This window comes from Pinus tabuliformis, chromosome 4_1, assembly GCF_031772625.1.
Source record: "Pinus tabuliformis cultivar Carrire ecotype Pingquan chromosome 4_1, CPIR1, whole genome shotgun sequence".
Classification (NCBI taxonomy): Eukaryota; Viridiplantae; Streptophyta; class Pinopsida; order Pinales; family Pinaceae; genus Pinus; species Pinus tabuliformis.
Window position 1 is genome coordinate 230,225,762 of NC_142303.1, and position 11,840 is coordinate 230,237,601.

Below are 11,840 nucleotides of genomic sequence, written 5' to 3' on the forward strand. Positions count from 1 at the left end.
CCTTAGACTAGGGAGTTTTCAAACTAACGTAGTCTCATCATGTGCAAATTGCAGATGCAGGTACTCTATCATACCATGGCAATATGATGAAGAAGGAGATAAAGGAGGGAATCTTGTTGAAGGACACGCTTGTAGCTGAACACACGAGATAATTAATCAAGAAAAGAAAAAGGGACATCAGTTTGTGTTTGCAACTCAAGACTTAAGATCATTGAAGATTCCTTATCACTAAGTCATACAGAGGTGAAAAGAAGAGAATCCTCAAGCACACACTTAGCACTTAGTAGCAACAGTGGCTTGACATTGCCACATTATCAAGTAATCCATGTCAACAGTGTTATACCATGTCATGTCATGAGTTTTCATATACCACATCTTCATTTTGAATCATGTAAATGGTATTAAAAATGTATTATAAAGTGGAAGTCCAAAGGACATGTGTGGAATACAAAGAGTCGTGTAAAGTTGAAAATAAATAGGAAGTAAAACAGTCATGAGGGTAGTTAAAGAGTCACAAGGAAGGGGAAGCATCACCCCTTGGTTATATACACTCCATCATTGTATGAGCAAAGGAGTTTTCACCTTGGCTCCTCCTGCAAGGGATTAGAGAGATAGATCATTTCTTTTGAGGAGTAAGGAGTGGCTCCAATGCACCACTATTGGAGCTAGTGATGTTCATTGTATACATGTGTCTTGAAAATTTTACTTAATAACAAAAGCTCAAGGCTAGCATGTTCTTCATGCATGGATTATGGATATTTGTAAGGTTATTCTGTGAATGTTTGTAATTCATGTTTTCTTTCATCTGTGCTAAAGTAGTTGAACTATTTCTGTTTTTTTGGTACTTATCATATTGATTGTGTTGTAACTTCTATTATCATTGTCGCATCCTCGTGGACTATTCTGTTGGATATTAGACAAATATTCCTCATTATATCGGTTTCAATGACCGTTGCATCTCTATGGACTATTTTTCTTGATGTTTCATGGACCATTCTTGTTCATGTGTGTCTCTACAAGGGTGGTACTACTACCTCTCTCTTAGAGGCTTAATTCTCCACCACTCCGCTATGAAATAACTTTGATATGCATATGATCAAACACATCGGGGACACCCACCTTGCTTTTTGAAGATGCATTTGCACTCCTTTCTCTTACTGACAATTAGAGCCAAGGCATATCTTTAACATATATGGCAAATGGGCCGATATTCTGGATGGGGCTCCTACTCCAAATCCTGTGAGGTCTAATTAGGACTTCACATTGGGGAGACCCCTTGGTTTGGATTTCCTGCACTGTCAACAAAAGTTCCAGCACTGTAATGAAAAATAATTCATGCATTGTTCTGAGAGACTTCCTGCACTTGCATTTGTTAAAAAGGATTTATGTACTATAATGACCAATTAGTTTTCCTTTGAAGAATCAGTTGGACTATGTAAAAAAAAAAATTGCAAAAGGAACATGAAGCACCTAGATCAAGTGTTACTATGCTTTGGTCCTGGAATAGACAAGGCTTCAAAGATGCCAAAACTTGAAAAATAAGAGGGGAAAAAGAAGTGGGAGGGGATATTACAAAAGAAAAGGGAAGGAAAATAATCAGGGACACTTAGAATAAGGTGGACTGATCAAGAGGGAGATAAGAAAGAGAGACAAGGGGAAAAAATTTAAGGGTACAAGGGGGAAAATAGAAGTGGGAACAAGGGATTAGTACAAGAATAGGGAGGGTATCATTATAGATTAAGGAATAAGGACAAAATCAGAGGGAAATTTATGAAAAGGGAACAGAATAAGGACATAGTATTCACCTGGGTAAATCAATTCACTGCAATGAGACTTTTTATGCTACATATAAAATTTTGACATGCCACTTGCCCTGAACTTTGATAAGGATGATGTTTCTACTGGTTCTTTTTGTTGTCACCAGAAATCCCTGTAGAAGCCTACCTCTTCTCATAAGTAGGTTAGTCATGCATATTAATTCCATGTGGCATCCCATTTTATTAGAAAAGAATTTTCCTACCAACAAGTTGGTTTTCAAGCATATATTTACACAACTGCGCCAACAAGCTAGTTTTCCCAGTCATGTGTGTATATATATATATATATATATATATATATATAGAGAGAGAGAGAGAGAGAGAGAGAGAGAGAGAGAGAGAGAGATTCTAATTATTTTCTTCCTTTTTTTGTTCAAATATTCTAATAAAAGAGAAAATCAAAAGATATCACAGCAAGCTAGTATTCTCTCTCTCTCTCTCTCTATATATCTCTATATATATATATATATATATATATATATATATATATATATATTATTTTCTTCTTCTTCTTTGTTCAATTATTCTAGGAAAAGAGAAAATCAAAAGATACTCACAACAAGCTAGTATTCTCCCTTGCCTACCATTTTCAAATATGACTATGGTTGCACTTGCTGCATGAAATATTTGTTGGAAATAATATTGAGAGGGGGGGGGGCGGGTGGGGGGTGAATCAGTATTATCTAATCAATATAACGTTTTCATTTCCAAATTCAGTTTCATATATGCTACTTCAGTTAAGGAAAACCGCATGTATACGCAACTGTGTGAAATGAAACAAGCTATCTAGTAAACTTATAATTCAGTTAGTTTCTTCTGAATGAGTGCATCAGAACATTATTAACCATGTGAACAGTAAACAGGAGCAGTAAAGAAGAACAAATCACAAAACACATGAACACCAGGATGTAAGGTTGAAACCCAATGTGGGTGAAAACCACCTGCTGCAATTTGTCTCTATCTTCTTTTAATTAGAAACTTATTTTTAGAATGATTCTGTACCGGTGCAGTCTTATACCAATACGCAAGCTGCTACTTGTAGAAGGCTACAACCTCCTCTCGTTCTCCAGCTTCTCCTGGAAGGTGTTGGAAATAATACTGAGAGGGGGGGGTGAATCAGTATTATCAGATCAATCAAACTTTTCAATTTCATACTCAGAAACATATACGCTACTTCAATTAAGTGAACTTGCGTGTACACGCTACTCTGTCTAATGAAACTCGCGTATATCCAGAGATCTTATAATTCAGTTAGCTTAATCTTCAGTAAATGCATCAGATCATTATTAAGCATATTAACAGTAAACAGGTGCAGAATAACAGAACAGAACATCACACAAGAGCCACACACATGAACACAAAGATATAAGGTGGAAACCCAATGTGGGTGAAAACCACCTGCTGCAAGTCATCTCAATCTTCTTCTTAATAAGAAAATCCTTTTACAATATTTGTACTGGTGCAGTCTTATACCAGTACGGGAGCTACAACCCCCTTTGCTCTTGTACTAGCCGATCCATTTACTAGTACGCAGGCTGCTACCTGCTACAATGCTCCAAAGATCTCCTTTAGCTTTTGTACTAGCTTAGATACTAGTACGTAGGTGCTTGCCTACAATCTTCTCTCCTCCAGGTACCACGTTTCATACATTTTCAGACTGGATAATCCTGAAGCATAACATTACAATCTGTAGACCCCAATTCATTCAACTTTCACAACAGATCATTGAAGCATAAAACAACCAATACTTGTATTATCAAACTTTGAATCACTGAACCACTGAACCCTGTCAATCACCAGTTACCAGAACACAGAGCAGACTACAGAACTCTGCAATAACAGTCAGACCCCACTGTAAACCCAAAATCAAGCTTCAAAAGATATACGCTACTTCAATGAGCAAAACCCGCGTATACACGCGCTTTTACCGAAGCCAACCTGCGTACAGATCTAAAAATAATTTCTCATAACTTGCAGCTGTACCAGACATCAGTCATACTCATAAAATTTATAGAACAATACATGCGTCAGTATGTAGATCTAGAATAAGCATCATAAAGATAGTTCATTTCAAACCATTTGATCCCGATCTCTCCTTAGATCTAGTTCTCCATCAACCGGTGAGATCTCTCCTTAGCTCAGATCAAGCAATGCATCATCAACCCATAACCCTGCATACTGGATCTAATGCTTCATCAGATATTCAAGACATTTCAGATGCACTTGCCTAATGATTTCCTTCTCCTTATATAGCCTTAGGCCTTGCTCAATACCAAGAGCCAAAACCATAGTAACACAATACCATCAACTTCAAAACTAGGGATCGACACGCCCGTCGAGACACAATGGTCCGAAACCATAGGCACAACTTCCAAGGACTAACCGCCATGGACCAAAGGTACTTTTCCACATACACGCGCTTTTGCTGAAGCCAACCAGCGTGTACACGCGACTTGGGCTTAACGAACCTGCGTGTATGAACTTTCTCTTCTTCTTATAGTCTGATCATCAATTCCTTGTTGCTGACCTTTTGTACTATGATTTGTCATCAGTGAGGTTTGCCATCAAGGACAACACTTATCTCATAATGCCAACAGAAGGGAGCTACAACCCCCTTTGCTCTTGTACTAGCTGAGGTACTAGTACGTAGGTGCTGACCTACAGAAGTCTACAACCTTCTCTTTTCTTCCAGGGACCACGTTTCATAAATTATCAGACTGGATCCATGAATAGCATCAATCACACATCAAGTATATCTGCATCAACGAATCCCTTTTGCACCAAACAAACTGAATCAAATAATCACTTCTCTGAATGTTATACCCAGAAAGCAGTAACAGTAACCAAACACCAATTCTGAACCCAGAACCCTGCAGCAATAAACAGAAGTAGATAAAACATATTTCAAGAGACGTACGCTACTTCAATGTGTACAACCTACGTGCATATGATTCTCAATTAAGTCCAACCAGCGTATACGCTGTTTTTACTTACTGAACCAGCGTGTATACGTGCCTCTAATGTGCCAAACCTACATACAGATCTATAAAAGATAGTTCACTCTTTCAAATATTCAGACATCAGTTATACCCACATTATCAGATTTATAGATCAAGTCATGCGCCAAATATAAAAGATCAAAAACACACAAAGATACTAATATTCAAGTCTTGAGTTTTGACCCATCAATAGAAATTATCCATCTTCTTGCGCTCAGGTTCCTCCTTGATTCAAATTCAGCTGTGCACCATAAACCAATCACTAGTATTCTAGATCTTTCTCTTCATAAGATATTCAATACTTCTTTCAATGCCTTTGCCAAATGATCTCCTCCTTTTTATAGTCTTAGGCCTTACTCAAACCATGGTCCAAAACCATAGAGGACCAATAGTAGGGACCCAAAAGCTGGGTTCAATACTTCGGACGCAATACCAACGTCCAAAACCATAAGTCCAAATACCATGGTCCTAAAAATAAGCTTTCCCACATGTACGCGCGTTTCCGTGCATGAAAGTGCGTGCATACACATACGCGACTTTTGATCGGCAATCCCGTGTGTATATGCTACTTCGTCAAAGGAAACCTGCATATACCTCTTTTCCTTTCATACTGAGAGCCTAAACAGAGATCTGTCATCTAAGTGAGTTGCCATCAAGGACAACACCTGTGCCATAGTGCCAAACCTGTGTCATAATGCCAACAATCTCCCCCTTTGGACTTGATGGCAACCCCAAATCATTCAAAGTCATTCTCCCCCTTTGACATCAAGGGAAAATGGTTATGCTCCCCCTGAGGACATGCTGAAATCTCTGCTCTGCTCTGCTGTCCATGCTCCCCCTGACTGTAGACAAGGTCTGCAAAAAAATGATCTATAAGAAAGACCATGACTCTATACATCATAAGTTACCTTCCTATCACCAAAGACTCATACATACATACATCTCCCAACCAAGTGGGGATATACCAATATTGACTCATCCACCCAACCAAGTGGGGATATACCAATATTGACTCATCCACCCAACCAAGGGGGATACACCAAAAGTTTACACAAGATAAAACAAGAACATTACATCAACCATCCCAGGCATAGTGGGGAAATCAACGAAGGTCATTACATTACCTTGATAAGAAAATAAATACATGACATAGAGACGAAATATCTATAACCAGACTATGATAGTTATCAACAACTATCATCGGCAGCATCTGTCAATCATCATTCAAACCAGCAACCCTTCTGTACTTGTTCCCCTGAAACCAAAACACTGTGATCTTGAACCAAGATCTTCTTAGATAATGCCAACAATGCATTATTAGAAGAATATATATGCTCCCCCTGAACCTGTGCCAGATGGTCTCTGTCAGACCCATATCAGACTCCTTTCATCCTGAGCCTGGCCCACTGTTTGTCTTCAAACCAACATATACACGATTGTACCCACATAAATCAGCGTATGTATGCGGATCCTCCTCATGAAACTCACGTACACCCACTTTCCTCTGAAATAGACAAGTTTCAATAGCAAGATGATGCATCGACTACTCCCAGCTTCTGTCTGAGGTATTCAAATGTTTCCCTCGACAATGGTTTGGTGAGTATATCAGCAACTTGTTCCTTGGAGGGGAAATACTCTAATTTGACCTTTTGTTCAAGCACTTGTTCCCGAAGAAAATGATATTTGATAGGTATGTGCTTGGTCTTTGAATGCATGACGGGATTCTTTGAAATACTGATTGCACTTGTATTATCACAAAAAATGGAGATAGGTGGAGTACAAGAGATTTGCATGTCTTGCAATGTTTGCATCATCCAAAGGAGTTGTGTGCAGCAAGATGCAGCAACTACATATTCTGCTTCAGCTTTAGATAATGCAATTGAACTCTGTTTCTTGCTGAACCAAGATACTAATCTAGGACCCATGAAGAATGCACCACCACTAGTGCTTTTGCTATCATCCACGCTTCCTGCCCAATCTGCATCTGTATATGCATGAAGTGTGAGATATGTACTTCTAGGATACCATAAGCCATAGTTTTGAGTTCCTTGAAGATACTTGAAAATTCTCTTAATTGTCTGAAGATGAGTTTCCTTTGGATTTGCCTGAAACCTTCCAACTATTCCCACTGCATGCATAATGTCTAGTCGGGTACCTGTTAGATAGAGTAGACTACCAATCATGGATCTATAGGTTGGTTGATGCACTACTGTTGATTCATCAATTGTGTTGAGGCTGCATCCTGTTACCATAGGGGTACATACTGGTTTCGAATCCTCCATCCCATATTTCTTTAAGATCTGCTTAAGATACTTGGTTTGTGATAGAAAAATATCGTCTTTGTTTTGTTAGACTTGTAAACAAAGAAAATATGTGAGCTCACCAAGCAGGGACATTTCAAATTATTTTTGCATCACCAAGGCAAAGTTTTGACTCATGTCTTCTTCATTGCTACCAAAGATGATATCATCAACATATACAACAAGTATTAGCAACTTATCATCGTCAATTTTTATATATAGATTGTTGTCTGTTGATCCTTTTGTAAAACCTTGTTGATGAAGATACTTATCCAAATGATAATACCAAGCCCTTGGAGCCTTTTTAAGGCCATAGAGAGACTTTTTGAGTCTACATACAAGTTTTGGATCATTTCCAAGGATAAACCCATCTGGTTGCTCAATATACACTTCTTCATCCAAGTCTCCATTTAGAAAAGTAGACTTCACGTCCATTTGAAATACTTTGAACTTATGAAAGCTAGAAAGAGCAAGGAACATTCTTATGGCCTCAAGTCTAGCAACTAGTGCAAAAGTTTCTTCAATGTCTAAGCCTTCTTGTTGAGCATACTCTTTACAAACAAGTCTTGCCTTGTTTCTAATAACATCTCCATTTTCATTCAATTTGTTTTTGAATATCCATTTTGTGCCTATTACATTTTTATCGTTTGGTCTAGGAACCAACTCCCAAGTGTTATTCTTTTCAATCTGCTCCAGTTCTTCATTCATGGCCTTGACCCAGCATTCATCTTTGCATGCTTCACTTACATTTTGTGGTTCAGTGGAGGAGAGCAATGCTAGGTAGCTTGAAGCTTCTGAAATAGTTCTTCTTGTTTGTACACCTGCCTCTTTCTGCCCCAAAATTTGAGTTTCTGGATGATTCTTCTTAATGTACCTAGATGGAGTCTTTTCTTCTATCCTTATCTGTTCTTCTGGTGCCTCATGGGTTTCTTCATCATGAGTCTGATTTGTTGTTGAAGGATAGTCCTCATCATCTTCAAAATATTCAGACTTTACTTGCCTTAGAATGTTTCCTTCCTCATCAACTACTACATCAATACTTTCAACAATTTTTCCAAGTCTTTTATTGTAACACTTATATGCTTTGCTGTGGGGAGAGTAACCAAGAAGAATGCCTTCATCTGCTCTAGGTTCAAACTTACCAAGGTTTTCATCAGTCTTTTTGATGTAACATTTGCTTCCAAAAATTTTGAAGTATTTTACTGTGGGAGTCTTACCATACCAAAGTTCATGAGGAGTTTGAGTGTTGTTCACCTGGACGTTTGTCTTGTTGAGAATAGTGATGGCAGCAAATGCAGCTTCACCCCAGAAGGTTGCAGGAGTCCCAGACTCATCAAGCATTGCTCGAGCCATTTGTTGAACTGTTTTATTCATCCTTTCTACTACTCCATTTTGTTGAGGAGTCCTACCAGTAGAGAATTCCCTTCTTATTCCATGTTCTTCGCAAAAATTGAAAAATTCATTCGAGGTAAATTCCCCACCTCTATCAGACCTGAGGCATTTGATTCTGCGATGTGATTCGTTTTCAACCAAGGCTTTGAATGCTTTGAAATTTTCGAAAGCTTCGTCTTTATGCTTCATAAGTCCTATCCAACACATCCTGGAAAAGTCGTCAATGAACAATATAAAGTATTCTTCTCCTCAAGGTGACCTTTTCCTAGATGGAGCACATACATCAGTATGGACAAGTTCAAGTGGCCTACTAGCTGATCCTTCCTTCTCAAGGAAATTAGTTCTAGTTTTCTTCCCAAACTGACATGATTTGCATATTGTGATGTCTGGAATTCTGATGTCAGGGAGATCACGAACTGCCAATATTTACATGCTTTCCTTATCTGAGAGAAGCTTAGATGCCCAAATCTTCTGTGCCATAGCCAGTGTTCATCATTATTGCTAAGATAACATTGTTTTTGTCCTCCCTTGAGTATGTATAAATTATTTGGAGTTCTTATGCCTTTAATTATGGTTTCTCCTGTATCAAGCTCATGAACAATACATCCATTTGATCGAAATATTACCTCATTTCCTTGATCACACATCTGACTGACACTTAATAGATTATGCTTTAAGCCATCAACATACATAACATTCCCAAATTTGACCTTTTTTTTCAAAAGAACAGAACCTTTACCTTTTATGAATGCAGGGGTGTCATTTCCAAATGAGACCTTCTTTTCCTTTTGTAAGGCACTATATGATTGAAGTTTTTCTTTATCACCTGTCATATGTTTCGAGCATCCACTATCAATGTACCACTGATTTTCCTTCCCTTCCACATATAAGGCTATGCCACATCTTTCTGGTTGCGGTTCTTTCTTCCTCCATGTTTTGGGGCTCAATGAAGCTTGCTCCTTCTGACTTGTTTGCCGAAACCTACTCCTGCATTCAGAATCTTCAGGACCAAAGTTGTTATAGATAGAACATTCTATTTCATTTTCAAGAGCATAAAAGTTATTGTAGGTTCTTTTCATGATTCCAGTCACACTCCTTTGATTTCATGCTTCTCTGGTCATGATGGTCTTGTAGGCAACACATTGAGTTGCTTTATGTCGAAAGTTATGACAAGAGAAACATTGGCCATTGAAGAAATTCCTGCGATCATAAAACCTTCCATTGTAATAGCCATTCATTCTTGAGGTAAATTGAGAATGATTTACCTGTGGTTGGTTGTAGCTTCTGTTCATCCTTGAAGTAGATTGCCCTCGATTTACTTGGTGATTTCTGTTCATTCTTGAAGTAAATTGTCCCCGATTTACCTGGTGATCTTCATTGTGCCTTTGCTGTCGATTTTCAACCTATTCACTTCTCCTTGCAACTTCAAGATAACTTTTGGAGGTAGATGGCTTCTGTGCTTGAGATGTTTCTTTAGTATACCCAAGACCTGTCTTGATTAGAGGAGAACGTTGCACTTTGATAATCTCATCTAAAGTTTCATATCCTTTAGCAAATATAAGATTAAGAGCTTCTGTTTTCTCAATGTCCTTTCTAAGTCCCACAATTTCACATTCTAACTTTTCATTGTGTTTCTCCATTTCAACAAGTTGGAATGTCAGAGTATCTATAGTCATATTCTTTTCTTCTAAGCAAATTTTGAGTTTATAAATTTCTTCATAAAGACCTTCTTCATCTATAGCATCCAAGAAATCATCATCTTCAAAAGCCATCAAAATTCTATAATCATTACCTGGTTCATCCTCATCACTATTTGAAAATCCATCACTGTCCTCATGTGTGTAATAGCTCTTCTTACTTACATTCTGTTTCTGTTCCATCTAACTGATTCCTTACCTTTGTGAAGCTTATCTTTATGAGGACACTTGGCAGCATAGTGACCGAATCTTCCACAAGAAAAACATTTGAAAGGTAGCTTACCTCTGAATCTTCCAAAACCCCGGTGAAGGTTCTTGACAAAATTTGATTCTTCCTCTTCTTCTAACATATGTCCTGAGTCATTGTAATCTCCTTTTCCTGAGGCTTTGAATGTGGCTTCTCTCTTGTCTGATGGTCCCCCTTTTCTCATTTCGTAAGCGGTTAGGATTTCGTGTAGCTGTGACATGGTAATGCTCTGTAGATTCTGTTTTTCTTCTATGGCAAAAACTTTTGATTCAAACTTAGAAGACAAAGATCTTAGAACCTTTTCAACCAATACAACTTCTTTTATTTCTTCACCCAAATTTTTCATACAATTAACAATCTCATCTATACGTAGGTAATAGTTAGCCACACTTTCATCATTGTACATTCTGATATTTTCATATTGAATTCTGAGAGTTTGTAGTTTTGCTCGTTTTACCTAATCATATCCTTCATAGCTCAAAATGATCTTGTCCCATATTTCTTTTGCGGTTTTGAGCTGCATAACCTAGACGAATTCTGATTGAGATAGACTCCCTAATAGAGTATTGACAGTCTTTGCATTTGTTTCATACTGCTTGTTACCAACCGTATCTGTAGGAGTTGCTGATGGAAATGTGTATCCTATTTCCACGATATCCCAGACTTCTGTACCAAGAGATTGAAGATATGTTGTGATTCTTACCTTCCAATAGACGAAGTTGCTCCCATAAAAAATTGGTGGCCTGATCGATGCTTCTTTCTCGTAATTTCTCATGATGATAGATCTTCCTTCAAGCGACCAAGCTTCTTCTGAAGGACCTGCTCTGATACCAATTGTTGGAAATAACACTGAGAGGGGGGGGGGGTGTGAACTAGTATTATCTAATCAATATAACTTTTTCATTTCCAAATTCAGTTTCATATACGCTACTTCAGTTAAGGAAAACCACGTGTATACGCAACTATGTGAAATGCAACAAGTGTATATCTAGTAAACTTATAATTCAGTTAGTTGCTTCTTAATGAGTGCATCAGAACATTATTAACCATGTGAACAGTAAACAGGACCAGTAAAGCAGAACAAATCACAACACACATGAACACCAGGATGTAAGGTGGAAACCCAATGTGGGTGAAAACCACCTGCTGCAATTCGTCTCTATCTTCATTTAATTAGAAACTTTTTTTTACAATGATTTTGTACTGGTGCAATCTTATACCAATACGCAGGCTGCTACCTACATAAGGCTACAACCTTCTCTCGTTCTCCAACCTCTCCTGGAAGGGAGCTACAACCCCCTATGCTCTTGTACTAGCTGAGGTACTAGTACGTAGGTGCTGACCTACAGAAGGCTACAACCTTCTCTTTTCTTCCAGGGACACGTTTC